The sequence below is a fragment of the Emydura macquarii genome, unplaced genomic scaffold, assembly GCF_026122565.2.
Source record: "Emydura macquarii macquarii isolate MOO-44397 ecotype Brisbane River unplaced genomic scaffold, CSIRO-AGI_Emac_v2 contig_1027, whole genome shotgun sequence".
NCBI lineage: Eukaryota > Metazoa > Chordata > Testudines > Chelidae > Emydura > Emydura macquarii.
The window spans coordinates 17048308-17064642 of NW_027131164.1; positions in this window are offsets into that span (position 1 = coordinate 17048308).

A 16335-nucleotide genomic window follows, 5' to 3' on the forward strand; every position below is an offset into this window, starting at 1 on the left:
GTCCAACCTAGACCTCCCCAACTGCAACTTGAGACCGTTGTTCCTTGTTCTGTCATCTGCCACCACCGAGAACAGACTAGCCCCATCCTCCCTGGAACCCCCTTTCAGGTAGTTAAAGGCTGCTATCAAATTCCCACTTATTCTTCTCTTTTGCAGACTAAACAAGCCCACTTTCCTTAGCCTCTCCTCATAGGACCTGTGCTCCAGCCCCCTAATCATTTTTGTTGCCCTCCGCTGGACTCTCTCCAACTTGTCCACATCCTTTTTGTAGTGGGGGGCCCAAAACTGGACACAATACTCCAAATGCGGCCTTACCAATGCCAAATAGAGGGGAATAATCACTTCCCGTGACCTGCTGGCAATGCTCCTCCTAATGCAGCCCAATATGCTATTAGCCTTCTTGACAACCAGGGCACACTGCTGACTCATATCCAGCTTTTTATCCACTGTTACTCCCAAATCCTTTTCTGCAGAACTGCTGCCTAGCTCGTCAGTCCCCAGTCTATAGCTGTGCATGGGATTCTTCCTTCCTAAGTGGAGGACTCTGCACTTGTCCTTGTTGAACCTCATTAGATTACTTTTGGCCCAATCCTCCAGTTTGTTTAGGTCACTCTGTATCCTATCCCTACCTTCCAGGGTATCTACCATTCCCCCCAGCTTAGTGTCATCCGCAAACTTGCTGAGGGTGCAATCTACCCCATCTTCCAGATCATTAATGAAGATGTTGAACAAAACCGCCCCAGGACCAACCCCTGGGGCACTCCACTTGTGACTGGTTGCCAGCTAGACATGGAGCCATTGATCACTACTCGTTGAGCCCTATGCTCTAGCCAGTTCTCTATCCATTTTATAGTCTATTCATCGAACCCATACTTCTTTAACTTGCTGATAAGAATACTGTGAGAGACAGTATCAAAAGCTTTGCTAAAGTCAAGGTATATCACATCCACCGCCTTCCCTACATCCACAGAGCCAGTCACCTCACCATAGAAAGCAATCAGGTTGGTAGGAAGTAGCCCAGGGAAGCAACGAAGATTCACTGCAGACAGGATCCTGCTGGTGTTGCTTCCCACAGGGCCCTGGGATGGGACCTGATAAAGAGGGAGGGCCTGGGTCCCTCTACTACATCCCTTAAGTGTTTAGACGCAGATGTGGGTGAAAAGCTGAAGATCGCCGGCTTAAGGTCAGGAACAGGTATCTCTACTGCCCTGACAGAGGGGCAAGGGACTGGAAATCAGATGCACTAACTACTAGGTTGACTGACCCTCCAAGCCTCCTATCACACAGTCTCTGCCATGCTGAGTGACGTTGGGTAAATCTCAGTCTCTCTGTTTCCCCATCTCCAATACGTGGCTAATACTGACCTACTTCACAGGCTTTTTGTGAGGCCTCATTCATCGTTTTAACAGTTAGGAAAAAGTGTAGCTTTACAATCCCCCCTGAACGAGGGGCACATATACACCGTCACAGGAACAGGCCAGAGGACTGACTGACTATCACGTTTCCTCTTGTGCTCTGGGGAGGAAGTAAGTTACTTCATTCTTTTTCATGGGGCAACTTACTCTGCACTCTGTGCCCAGCCAGCTTCTCTGACCAGCTAGTCAGAGGGACAGAGCCCAGGCCCCCCCTCATCCCACTACTCATTTGTCACAGAAGGGAGAATGCTTTCTTTTCCCCTTCAACTATGACCAGAAACACAATCTGAGCAGGATCACCTGAGAGAGTATAGTGGACCTTATGCCTCCTTATTCCGCTGTGTGACTAAGTTGTGAAAATCTAACCCTGAGAGAGCTTTGGTTGAAAGGCACAATCCAAGTGACAGTTATGATCATTATTCTGCTTTACAAAGAGAAGGGAGACAGTTCTAATAGCAGAATTGTCCCCTAAGATGTAACTTTGGCCTCTTCAGGGTGAGATGGATATAGTGTTTGGTCAAGTACATGTACCCATCTATTTGAAACAGCAGCTCTAACAGGACAAAATAATAGCTGTGAAATGAATGTCATTATGGACAGCCAGCTGAAACTAGAGCTGAAATAAGATATTGAATTCAAACAGAGGTTTTCCCCCACAGTAGATTACAAAGCATAGATTGCACAAATATGCTATTCCTATTTTTTTCCACTCACACACATTTTTCTCTTTTTCTTTCACATCCATCAAGAACAAAGACATACTTTCAATTTAGGAAGATCTATTGAATTTTCAAACAAGTCTATGTGAATCCAGAAGAAAATTAATGTTAAACCACAAATATAAAGCCTTACACAAGCTGTACATGTGAGGCCAGACTGTGGCTGTCCCTGTGCAGGTGTACAGTGAGGTGGAGAAATGCAGGAGGCAGACACAATGAGATTTCCCTGTGCCCACCCCAATCAACATTGTGCTGTGTCCAGCCACAATATGGCTTGGGAGTTGGAGACACTGCTCCCTGGTCGAGTTAGCTTTTTGATAAGAGACTGAATAAGAGTAAAGCCTTTTGCTTATGTGACAGCCCTCGCGAGAAACTGAGCCAGAGGTTTCCAGAGCTGAAAGCATCGACTGCTACAGCTTGAGCTAAAGAGCCAACCTATATAGCTAGGGGCTGGAATGGACTTTACCATCCTCTCTGTAAAATGGGCACAGGAGGGAGACACACAACACACTGATCAGTGGGCTACACATGCATCCACCACCTGCATTTCTCTAGTACAGCAGAACAAAATATTCAAGAAAACATAGTTGTCACTTCAACTTGCTCTGCCCAGGAAGAATTTTGGCTGAGTCAGCCAGAATTTCTCCTGGGCCTCCAGATGCAGCACAGTCTTTGCTTCCCCCAGTGCTTTTCTGTCACATTGTAACCATAAATATACACATTCCTCTGGAGATGGGTTACTAGATTGCTTTAAGGTTGTGTTTTAAGCTCTCTAACTAAATATAGATTTATTTTTAAGATTTACTCTACCCACAGTTTGAAGGATTTATAAACAGCTTGCCTGATTGCCAAAAGAAGCATCACGCTAAGTTTTTTTTTTTTGCATCCAGTAAGAGGAATGACTCATTGCAAAAAGATTTAATCTGTTATCTCACACTTCACCTCTGTAATGCCAAATGTGTTGTGCCTGCTTTCTGCTTCCAGCTAAAATGATACTGTATGATGCAACTCATAAACTGGCACACATAAGAAAAAAAGAGTTTTAGGGGTCTGATGTTTAAATCTGATAGATACTGGTCTAAAAACAATCGAGCATTAAAATGTCATGCTAATCCATGATTTCTTAGATATTTAGCTCTTTGGAATAGGGACATTGTCTTTGCATTGCTTTGTACAATGTCTAGTACAATGAGACCCTTATACTGACTGGGGCCTCTGGTTACTTGGGTAATATAAATATGAATAATAATGAAGATAATAATGCCTTTAGCTTTTGCAGCTTGCACTCCATTTCTTATAGAACAGTGGATAATAATATTTCATTGAATGCTGCATGTGTGAATGATTAGCCTTCAGGATCTTTGTGTCTTACATAGAAATTTGATAGAAAGTCTCTTTATTTTCCAGCATGACTAGAGTGAGAACTTGTAATTGTGTCAATGAGCCACTCTATTTATTGGGGTTAACATCTACATTTGAGTGAACATACATTCGCTTTAAACTGGTGGTCACAACCTCATTAGTTCATATGATCTGAGTAGTCATGTTAGGAAATAAAAAGTCTTTGCTATCTAAACAAAAAATTAGGCCAACAGGATTTGATCTCATGTATATCTCAGACAAGTAGTCAATTCAACTACTCACAAGGGAAAGATGAACAGGATTTCCCCAGGAATTTATCCAAGATCAAAATTAATAAAAGTAATCTAACACAGATGTAAGAACAGAACAACCTGAGCTTTTACACATAATCTTACTTTTTAGCTCAAAGGATTTTATGCTATGTAACCCACTCTGTTCCATCCAGGGGGCGTGTGCAGGAATTTAAATTCCAGCGCTTTTGAGGGGCACATTCCATGAGAGCCCCCAGAGCCCCAGGGGCCAGAAGAGCTCTGTGCTATATCCCTAACCCTGCTGGGGCCCTGGGAGCTCTTTGACATCTCCCTTCCGCCCCACCCCTCCAACAGAGCCCCGGGGGCCAGAAGAGCTCGGTGCCAACCCCTGCCGATTATTGGGGGGGCATGCTCCTGCTTGCCCCCTTGTGTTCACCTCTGGTCCCCTCTAGTGATAGGTAGGCCATGGTGTGACACAGTCTCTTCTAATGGTGGCTAGGCCACCACACAGTTATGGATAGTCCACAGCCATGGCTAACAGGCCTGAGTCTTTTAGCTCAAGCACTAGCTAGCCGCTACTAGAGAGGAATGCCCCTTAAAGTCAATTAATGGACACTCAGCATGGGCTCAAGGGCCTGCATGGATCCAACTGTAAGATGGAGACCTAGGTTTGTAAGGTGCTTAGCACAGGAAGGCTAGCACAAACAAGGATAATACTCGCCTATTTTAAGTTTTGGTGTATATATATTTGCATTTTTTTCCTGATGTATACATCTCCATTACTACTATTGAATGTAAACAACAATATATCCACATAGCACAAGGTACTGCCTGTCTGTCTTAAAAGAGGAAAATGACCCAGTTTCTATACAACTGATAAAATATATTTCAATTTTTTTTTTCAAGCATACTGATTTTGCATTTGAAACCGGGAAGTGGAAGTTGAGAGATTAGACCTATTAATTTAAATTTAGAAATATGAAGAGCTGCATGATTCCCACTCCATAAAATTAAATTACAATCATGAATTTCTGAGACATGCTTGTGTTGTCACATATGATGAATTCTTCCACTAATGCAACATCTACATGGGAAATTTTACGCAAGTCTCATATCCAAGGCTCACCTATTGATTTAATCAGCTAGTAAAGTTTAAAAGATAAATACCATTTAAAAATTAACAAGAGACAGATTTCATCTGATATTTTCTCACGTATGAAGTCACTACAACGTAAGTATCTAAAGTAAACAGCTTAAAGATAATCATTTATTTCAGCAAACATATTAAATTTTACAATCTGCAGCCTAATTAAAAAAGCCACTCCTTGTTTTTAAGTATGCTAATTTTTTAGTTTCCACATTCACTCAATTCCCAGACATCAAATTGAGGAGCAAAAGTCATAGGTCATATGAGTCGCCAGGAAGGTTGTGCCCTTTGGAGATCATTTATAAATATGTACAGTATTAAGCTAAAAGAATAAGACTTCAGTTCGCCTTCAATCAGATTTTTTTAAAAACAAATATTGCAATAATTGTATACAGAGACTAGACCTAATGATAAATAGTTGCAACACTAATTAAGTGGCACTGAAATCTTGTGCAAAAAGGTGCAGACTATTTTAAAAAAATGTACAGATAGATGGATAAGTTAGCATGTATGTATGTATGTATGTATGTATGTTAGCATCTGAAAATTCAAAATTTCTTTGTGCTTTGAAAAGAAGAATGAAATGCACCTTGTGCAAAGCATTACTATTTATTTAACCAAAGCCACAGCTATGCCTGATACTTCATAGACCAATAAAAGATTGCAAGCTCTTTGAGGCAACAACACTGGACAAGAGTCTAATCTCATCTAACCTTTGTCAACGCTATTAAAGTAAATGGCATTTCATCAAAATTACACTGGTGTAACAGATCAGAATTTGGCCCCAGCATTGCTCTCTCAAAGAGCAATCTTTGGCCCTGATCCTAAAAATACATCTATTTTAGATGGGGTTTTATACCACCCTCATCACCAGTTTCTAAGTACCTTCCAGTCGCATGTTAATACTCGTTGATTAACATCTGTCACATGTGGTTCATTCTCTCATCCTTTCCCCAGGGCGAGAATTGTGCATGTACTATAGGGTGGTGGTTGTATTTTTTTTTTGTTTGTTTGAATGTGTAAATATTGGTATGTGTTTGTCAGAGAAGGCAAGGCTGAGGAATTATGCCTTGCAGTCAGAGCAGAAGGTGGTGAGATTTGTCATACTCTTTAGTTCCTGGGTCAGTTCATTCCACAGTCTCCGAACAGCTGCTGAGAAAGTTCTGTCGCCTACACAGCTAGTGCTTTTAACTTTGGGTATTGAAGACAATGCGACTACTCATGTACCTAAAGTGAGGCATGTGTTTGCAGGATCAGGGGCTAGATATGTATTATTTACAAATGACCAGTGATACGTAAGGCAAATCTAAATGATCATGATTACTTATTTTCTCATTTGCAACACCCAGGGATTTACTTCTTTGTCCCCACATTCAGTCCTGCTGTGTGAGAGAAGAGACTGCAAAGCATATGCATAAAGGGGACAAATCTATATTGTTATAACCCCTGAATATAATTTTACCTTGTTGGTAAAACCAGATTTACATAATTTACTGGACATGAAGAAAATGAGACAGCCTGGATCTGTTCTTTTATGGACAGTCTGAAGTCAGGAGCAGGTTTCCAGAGCATATTTGTCAGGCCGCAGACTCTATACAAATTAGCTAATATTCTTAGTAGGTAGCAGAGTTTGTTAATTCACTCTGCTCACAGAAATCATGAGTATACACATAATTAAAGGTATGCTTGCATTGTCCATCACGTCAGCTGCTTGGTACTTTATATGTAAGTATGAAATACTTTGCTTATAAATTTCCCTCAGCTTCCCATCATGTCTAGATAATACTTGGTCCCGTCTTGAGTGGAGGGGACTAGACTAGAAGACCTCTAGAGGTCCCTTCCAGTCCTACACTTCTATGATTGTATGTCAATTCTGGAGGGGGTGGGAGGCACTGGCATAGCGGAATTACTCAGCTGATGCCTGAAACTAAAGAGAATCTTTTTACAGAGTTCTTAGATGGAATTAGCCCCATATCATTCTGTTTTAGAAAAAGAAACTCCAGCACTTTTTCCATTTGCCAAGTCTATGATGGACACCTGGGCTTCAGTGATTATGGCCTGGATTTTTAAAGATATATAGCTGTTGCTGCACTGATGAAATTTCAAAAATAAGATTGAAGCTACTAAATCAGTTAGGTGTTGCAGCACTGAGTGCAACAACATCAAAATACCTTTAAAAATCTGGGCCTATGACAAGTGTTTCTGCATTTACCCCATTTTACAATTTTCAGTCGAAATGTATGTTAGTGCTTGGGAAGGCTTCAGCATGAGAGCCCTGGAATCTAAATTCTCCTAATAAATACAGAACAGGCAGCGTGCTGCCTGATATTGTCGTGCAAATACTGCCCGTACTGCCACACAAAAGCATCTCAACTCCATTCCAGAGGGGCCAGCTCTTCCTGAGAGGTTCAGCCTCCATTTCCCTCTCTGCTGAAATTTGCCAACAAGGATACCAATGGGTCACTACTGCACTTTAAACATTGCCAGAAAACAAAGGGACATTTTTTCAAGATTCTCATAGGTTTGTGTATTTTTATTAAACTTTCTTCAATAGCATTTTGGCTTGGTCTAATCTGGAATGTTTGTTTTGTCTGTGACTGGGCTAGATATCTTGTTATATGTATGTGATGATGTATTTGTCCCCAGTCACAAACTGACAGGGTTATCAGTCATGAAGTAGCCTATATTTGAATTGGGTTAAAGTGAAATACACACATCACTAAGCAACACCTTTTATAGGCTCCCCTTTACTGGTTTTATCAATCTGAAGATTGACCATTTATTGAAGTGAATATAATAAATGAAAATAACTCTAGTTTCCCTTTTTGTACTCATACCAGTAGCTGCTCTTTAATCTAACTAGGTAATTGATGACTCATATGTTTATTTTCCCTCCTAACTAATTTAATATTATCAGAATGTGACCTCCTTAATGGCTGTGAGAAATGTTCCAGTTTAATCACATCCATTCCCCAGGGAAGTTCCAGAGCTTGTCAGAATCACTTTGAATCTCTAGCTTTTGCTTACAAGTCTTTGACTCAGAATGCAATGGCCATGCAGTGTCATGTAACTATGACTAGGAATCACAGAAAGGGGAACTTTTTCATTGAACAAGGGACTGCATTAGAATAATGAAAACAGTATTACCCCTAAAACTAGTCTCTCTAGCATCTCCTTAGAAACATCTCCAGCCCGGATTGTTGAAGAGTTAAAGAAACAATGCACGTATCCTCATGTTATGGTCTTTGGGGTTTTTTGTTTAAATATAGGCTCAGGTTCTACGCACGGTTTGAAATCATTCTACTAGATTCTAAACCACAACAGCAGCACTATACCCTAAATGTCAAACTATAATAGATATTATGACAGACCTTAAAAATTATTAAGATTAACAGAAGCTTACCAGCTCTAAAAAGGCTGCCTACAGATAAGTTCACATAGCAATTGAAAGGCACAGCAGCAGGGATTCTGAAAAGAACTCTTTCCTCTGAACTCAGACACCAGCATCTATGTATATTTCATTTTGAAGGAAGATCTCAGTGATGCAATTAAACACTGAAATCTAGAGCTCTGTTTGTTCTGGGGATCAATCATACATACTCCAGCCTCTTAGCTAAGATGGGTACTCTAAGGCATACAAAACATTAAATACATTTCCTTGACACTGAATGCAAAAATAAATACAATTTAGAAGTTTTTCTGGTGTGTTTTCTATTTTCTATTAACTAATATTTTTCTTTGAATTCAGGTTTTCATTTATCTTTTTTGGAGTTTGAGAGCCAAGCTCATCTTCTCCAGTAATGTAAGATTGTGGAAAACAACGGATTTGTGCCAAGGATGAAGTTAGCCCAATTAGTCATTCCAAAGTTAAGGCTGAAACTAGGCTTCTACACAATATAGTTTTTAAAAAAACCTACAAACTTGAAAGGTCTATATACATTTAAATAAAACTAAAACACCATGTAATGAACGTGTTTCATAACATTACACAGATAAATCATTCCAATTCTGTTAATAAAAGTATTCCTCTGTAAGACTTTTGCGATGTGTTTAACAGCAGCAAATAGAGGCTGCGTTCAATATATCCAGGATTCCTCTTGACAAATACCTAAACTGGCTTGAGCCACCACCCAGAAACCTGGGAAAATTAAACATGACCTCAGCACTGAGTTTCCCCCCTCTCAAGCACTCCAAGACTGTGTACATACAAGGAAATCTTTATTAGGGGAAGGGAACAGAAACATAAATTTGGGAAAACCCAGTAACAAAATATACATAAATAAAGAGTAAAATATCCTTCCAGTAACTTGGCAGTCTATCTAATTTCCTTCCCATTCACTAGTAAGAATGTCCACAATATGATAGTCTCTTGATCTTACCCATCCACCAACCCCAACTCATTGTTTGGATCAGCAAGTAGTAGAGTGCAAGTATTTCTTTACAGTTCCGTCTCCAATCCCAAGACAGCAGCTTACCTGGTCTACGTGGAAGCACCGCTTCCTAACCCAGCTAGTGATTCAACTTTATTAAGATGTTGGGGAAGCAAGGTCTCACCAGAATCGAATCGAATCCACGCCACACTGCTCTGCTACATAATCTCTCACTTTTACAGTCTTTTCCCCACTACCCCCAAATCCAAGTTTATGTACAGTTATGGTGATTCTTCAAGTGTCACTAAAGAAATTTTGGGTAAGTAGCCTATGCATATAAAATACTCTAGGGCAGCATTTTTTTCCTTTTCACCAGTAGAGGGATAAAAAGTGCTTTTCTCGCTGGAGTTTCTGACCATAGGGTTTACGCTTCTATTCCATGAACACTATTAGAAAACACACAGAACTCTGACAAACTAAAGGTTATCCTAGGACTACATTCCTTATTAAATCCTTACTGTACATTTAGTAAAATATGGCCTATGCCCTCCAGTCCAGCCAAGCTGAACGTGGCACAAGACTGGAAAAATCTCTCTGCTCTCACAACTCCTGGTTATAATCTCATCCGTGCAGCAGTCCTATCTCAAGTCAGAAAGCGGAGATGAGGGCTGAAAATGGGGAATTAAAATAAATCAATATATGATCACTTTTAGTCTGTTTCTTAAAACAACATTAAGTTTAAATTTTGAAAGGTAGACTGGGTAGTGGGAACAACAGCTAAAAGAGGTCTGTATTCCATATACTAGGAGTGTCTAGCTAACAGCTTACTGCAGCTCCACTTTTCTCCTCCCTCCCACCAAGTTCTATCTATTTTGATATTTGATACTTGCAAATTGCATTCACACAAGGCCACATTTCGGCTTTGACAAAAGGCCCAGGCCCAGCTCCCAGGGCCAAGTGATTGTGAGAATTTCAGCTTTCATTTTTTAAAAGTAATTTTCTAGCCACATGGTTAGTGAAAAAATCTGGAAAACATGACTCCTAAAGTCTTTTATTTAAAAAAGGCAAATGCAATAAAAATCTAATATAAATATAATCAAATTCCTAAGATCTGCATTCTTTTAGCATCTGCCCTGTAACTGATATTATTGTGCGTGCAAATCTGGTTGCCCCGTCTCAAAAAAGATATATTGGGATTGGAAAAAGTACCGAAAAGGGCAACTAAAAATGATTAGGGTTATTGAAAAATAGGGAGCAGATCCTCAAGGAATCCATTTTGAAGAACATGGAGGAGAGGAAGGTGATCAGGAACAGTCAGCATGGATTCACCAAGGGCAAGTCATGCCTGACCAACCTGATTGCCTTCTGTGATGAGGTGACTGGCTCTGTGGATGTGAGGAAAGCGGTGGAAGTGATATACCTCGACTTTAGCAAAGCTTTTGATATGGTCTCCCACAGTATTTTTGCCAACAAGTTAAAGAAGTATGGGTTGGATGAATGGACTATTAATGGACTAGAAAGTAGGGATGTAAAGATGTGTTTAATTAAGAATCTAAAAATAGAATGCTTAAATGGTTAAACACACGAGGGGGGGACTACCAAGTGAAAGTTGCCTAACTGTGGCTCCCGCCTGCGGTGCGTGCAGAGACATAGCTGGGTAGCTCTCACTCACGGGGAGCTGAACCGAGCCCAGCTGCGGCTCTCCACCCCCGCACTCTGCACATGTGGTGGGAGCTGCGGTGAGCAGCTCTTGCTCAAGGGAAATAGAGCTCAACTACCACTCCCATTTTAAATGGTTATCCGCTCTTTAACACATTTAAACAGCTGATTACCATTTAACCATTTAAACATTTAGGCTTTTACATCCCTAATAGAAAGCTGGCTGGATCATCAGGCTCAACAGGTAGTGATCAACGGTTCGATGTCTAGTTGGCAGCCGGTATCAAGCAGAGTTCCCTAAGGGTCAGTGCTGAGGCCATTTTTGTTCAACATCTTTATTAATGATCTGGAGGTTGGGGTAGATTGCATCCTCAGCAAGTTCACAGATGACACTAAGCTGGAGGCAGTGGTAGATATGATGGAGGGTGACCTAGACAATTGGAGGATTGGGCCAAAAGATATCTGATGAGGTTCAACAAGGATAAGTGCAGAGTCCTGCACTTAGAATGGAAGAATCTCATGCACTGCTACAGTCTGGAGACCGACTGGCTAAGCAGCAGTTTGGCAGAAAAGGACCTGGGGGTTACGGTGGACAAGAAGCTGGATATGAGTCAGCAGTGTTCCCTGGTTGCCAAGAAGGCTAATGGCATATTGGGCTGCATTAGTAGGAGCATTGCCAGCAGATCAAGGAAAGTGATTATTCCCTTCTATTCAGCACTGGTGTGGCCACATTTGGAGCACTGTGTCCAGTTTTGGGCCCTCCCACACCCACTACAGAAAGGATGTGGACAAATTGGAAAGAGTCCAGCAGAGGGCAACAAAAATGATTAGGGCACTGGAGCACATGACTTATGAGGAGAAGCTGAGGGAATTCGGCTTATTTAGTCTGCAGAAGAGAAGAATGGGGGGGGAGATATCATAGCCGCTTTCAATTACTTGAAGAGGGGTTTCAAAGAAGATGGAGCTAGGCTGATCTCAGTGGTGACAGATGCCAGAACAAGGAGCAATGGTCTCAAGTTGCAGTGTGGGAGGTCTAGGTTGGATATTAGGAAAAAAAGTTTTCCATTACGAGGGTGGTGAAGCACTGGCTTACCTAGGAAGGTAGTGGAATCTCCTTAAAGATTTTTAAGGCCCAGCTAGACAAAGCCCTGGCTGGGATGATTTAGTTTGGGTTGGTCCTGCTTTGAGCAGGGGATTGAACTAGATGACCTCCTGAGGTCCCTTCCAACCCTAATCTTCTATGATTCTATGGAAAAGTTTCCATATGACGAGGGATTAATAAAACTGGAACTTTTAAGCTTGGAAAAAAGACAACTGGGGGGGACATGATAGAGGCTATAAAATCATGACTAGTGTGGAGAAAGTAAAAAAGGAAGTTTTATTTACTCCTCATAACATTAATTAATAGGCAGCAGGTTTAAAATTAACAAAAGGAAGTATTTCTTCTCACAATGCACGGTCAACCTGTGGAAACCCTTGCCAGAGGATGTTGTAAAGGCCAAGACTATAGCAGGATTAAAAAAAGTACTAGATAAATTCATGGAGGATATGACTATGATTCATCAATGGCTATGAGCCAGGACAGACAAGGATTGCTATTTGCCAGAGGCTGGGAATGGGTGACAGGATGGATTACTTGATGATTACTCTTCATTCCCTCTGAAGCACCTGGCATTGGCCACTGTTGGAAGACAGGATACTGAGCCAGACAGACCCTTGGTCTGACCCAGTATGGCCGTTCTTATGTTCTTATGTGATGGGTCTGCTAAGCTGGATACTGCAACTCCCATCAGCCCTCTTTCGACTCCACAACCTCTTCCTCCTGGCCAAGTAATGGGAAAAGTCCTGCACCAAGAAATGACTGGGCTCTGTTTGGAAGTGTCAGTCACCTAGCAAGCCAGGAACTGCCGCGTGGCAAATAGGGAAAATAGAGAAAATAGAAAAGCTGAATTCAGAGGTAAATCTCCAGGAACCATATTCGGAGCAGAGTATGGAACAGACTGCCAGATATTACAGCCAGGTGCAGGTCTATATGGGACTTATGGTGGAGCAGCAGTCTCTGGGCAGGAAGTTAGTGCAAGGGGGTCACAATGAGAAAAACTAACTGAGCCTGGGTAGTAAACCTGCAAGCTCCTATTTGCTTGGAAATGGAATAGAGACTGAAGCGTAGAGGTCACCCCAGTCACTAGCCCTGAAGAGCCCAGACTATCAGTTGGAGCCCCCAAGACCCAAACATTTACTCCTATTGCTTTGAACTGTAATTGCTTACTTTTCTGCCAGCCTAGTAAAATACCCTTACACTTAGCTACGTGTCTGAGTGGTTACTGGGACCCACCAGGGCTAGTGCCTACAAGGCCTAGCTGCTGAAGCACCAACAGTGCTTCCTCTGAGTCATGGAACACCTGGCAAGCAACTGGAATCTTAGGAGTTTGGTGTATGGAGCTAACCTAATAATTACAATTTTTTACTCATGATTTTTGAGCCCTTGGTGTTGGCAATACTGGCTATTTATCCACAGGACAGAATCAAGGCCACTGCATTATTTCCACAGCATCCCATGAATCCACATGATGTAGACAAATACTAAACATTGCATGTAAATCAGATTTTGCATTAATTTATGGACATAATTTGCCTTTTTTCCTCAACAGTATCACACCAAATAATGGGGGATAAGGGGAGATTTTCTAATTCTAGACACATGTTCACATCACATCCATTTGGGAAATTCCGATAACTCGCAAATGGAGAACACGTAGATCTTGTTGGGGGGTAGGAACATACCAGACACTCCTAATTTAGCATCTGGCCCTGCACCTGAGAAAATTACTGAAATTCAATGACATAACAATTATACACAGTCTCATTGAAGCTAACGGTTATTGCAGAAATGCATAATCCCAATAGAAGGCTGTACCAGCAGACGTTGTACTAAATCTGCAGATAAAGCATTGTTTTTATACCTGTACTAAAATCTTTTAAATAAATGTGCAGCTTGTGAGATCAGAAATGAGCATTTTGAATGCTGGAGTGACAAATGGAAGCCTCATTGTTAAAGCCTGGGTCAAAGAGACAGTTCACCACAATCGTCATCCCAATTACTATCACACACGGCAGTACTCCCAGCCTGATAGATAGACAGAACAAGCTGCAAAGTGTGAACAATCATTTTCTCGAATGAGGCATGTCCGAAATTGGCTGAAAGAAAAAAAATTCCTCTCAGTTATATTACCTTTTTTCTAATTCTGTGCAGTATACCGAAACTGAACTATCACACAATAGACTCTGGACAACATGGCTATTATTGAAAAGTACAAAGATAAAGAGCTCAAACTTCCCTTTAAATTAACTTTTGTCACTTTGGGAATGAGCACTGTCAAATGAGATTCTGTTGTAACATGAATTTTAAAGTAAACTATATCATATTTTCTGAGGAAAAAACAAGGCACTCAGAAAGTTCTAAATAAAATCTTGTAGTGTAGTTTCAGGTTTTCAAATAAAATGGTAGTATACCCTATTTTACCATCACAGATTTTACCACCTCATATTCTCCCATAGTTTAGTATACACAGATCAGCTAACAAATCTATAGACAAGTGTTTCTCAATTGGTTGATCGTGACCCTCAGGAGATCACTAAAGAGTGTTGAAAATTGTATTACATTCTAGAGCAAAGAAAAATCTCACTTTTCTATTCCCCTCACACTTTTATCCCTCAAGGTCAATATTCTGTCATCCTCTTGAAACACACACAAATTATATAGGCCTGTCATTGACACATTTTTTACTCTTACATTTACAGTAAACCTTTTCAACACTCTTTAGTGATCTCCTTACAGTAAATGTAAGAGGGTCATGAACATTTTTGATTTTGAATAAGGGATTGCCAGCCTGAAAAGGTTGAGAAACACTGCAGTAGACCATCTCTATTATGCCTATATTTCTGCAGCTTCCAAATTCCTGCATTTTCTCTTAGTCACTGAAACTAAAAGATAAAAACAGACTAGTACTTACCAGTATGAATTTTTCCTGTGTATGGAATGTGGGAACCTCATCAAATGTGACATGACACAGTAATTTTAAATATAAATTCTTTTCAAGTAAAATACCATTACTATTACATTTTCATTCTGAAACCTTATTGGTTTGACATGTTATCTAGATAAAAGAAGAGGAAACAAACCAGTCTGGAAAAAAACGGCAACTTCTGAAACCAGATGTGTTGACTGCTGCAAGTATGGAAATAAAGTGCTACTCATGCAGTTCACTAATTATGTTAGGTATTAAATCTCATAAAATAGTAACGTGTAAACTGAGGCTAGAGAACAAAAAGAAAAACATACTTGCAAAAAGAGATGGTAAAAGCAAAGTTAATTATAAGCAGAAGAAATATATAAGGTCTCTGAGAATTTTTATACCTCATTATATACAAGTGAAAGCCAAAATAATAAAGATCAGATCAACATGTGCTAATTTACCTACTCTCTTACTAAAGACCTTGGATGAGATCATCAACCCCATCCCCTCAGCCCTTTACACCACCTTAAGAGGGCCAAAGCAGCATAAATGTACCTGAGGTGAAGCACAAAATCTCAGACCTAGAGAAAAGCATAGATAGACCTGATGCAAAAGAGATTGTAATAACTAAGACCCCAAAATGATTAGTTATTGCTATTTTAGAATTGGCCGGGCATCCAGGCTTTTTAGAAAAGATAGGACAGAGAGCAGAGAGAATAAAAAAATATCAAATCTAACAGGGTTTCTTCAGACTTTCCAAATAGACCAAGACTCAGAGTTTCTGCAGCCTTTCACAAGAGTGTACTACCAGTGCAACTAAAGAGACTTTCCTTTTAACCTGCATGTGGATGAATGAATTGAGATATAAAAATATTAAGATATTATATTATGTTGCCAAATATAGTAAAGGGAAAAATAGGGAACCAGGCTGAAGAAACAATTGTGATTAAATGGAGTTGTATGTGTAACAGGGAAGTTGACTATAAGTGATACAGCTTTGGGCAACATATTGCAAACTTTTATTACAGGGTTTACTCAATGAGCAGTTCTGTTAGGAAAAGAAAGATGATGCATTCATACTGATTTCTTTTAGTTTAGTGACAAAATGAAGATGTAAGGTTGATGTTTGCAATCAGGCACGCTTACACTATCAAATTAGTGAAATACACGTGTGCTAAAAGAGGCAGTAACTTAAAGGAACCAAAACAAAATAGTATGTAAGAACACTTGATCACAGAGTGGAATAATCAGAAATGTAACTGTTGGGGGAATAAGGCACAGATGTAGCTCAGCCATAGATACAAAGGTCCCACCATTGCTGTTAATACAAGGAGAACAGAAATGGAATATTTATATAGCTGTTCCGGCCTGCTGGAGAACAACAGTTCTTGAAGTG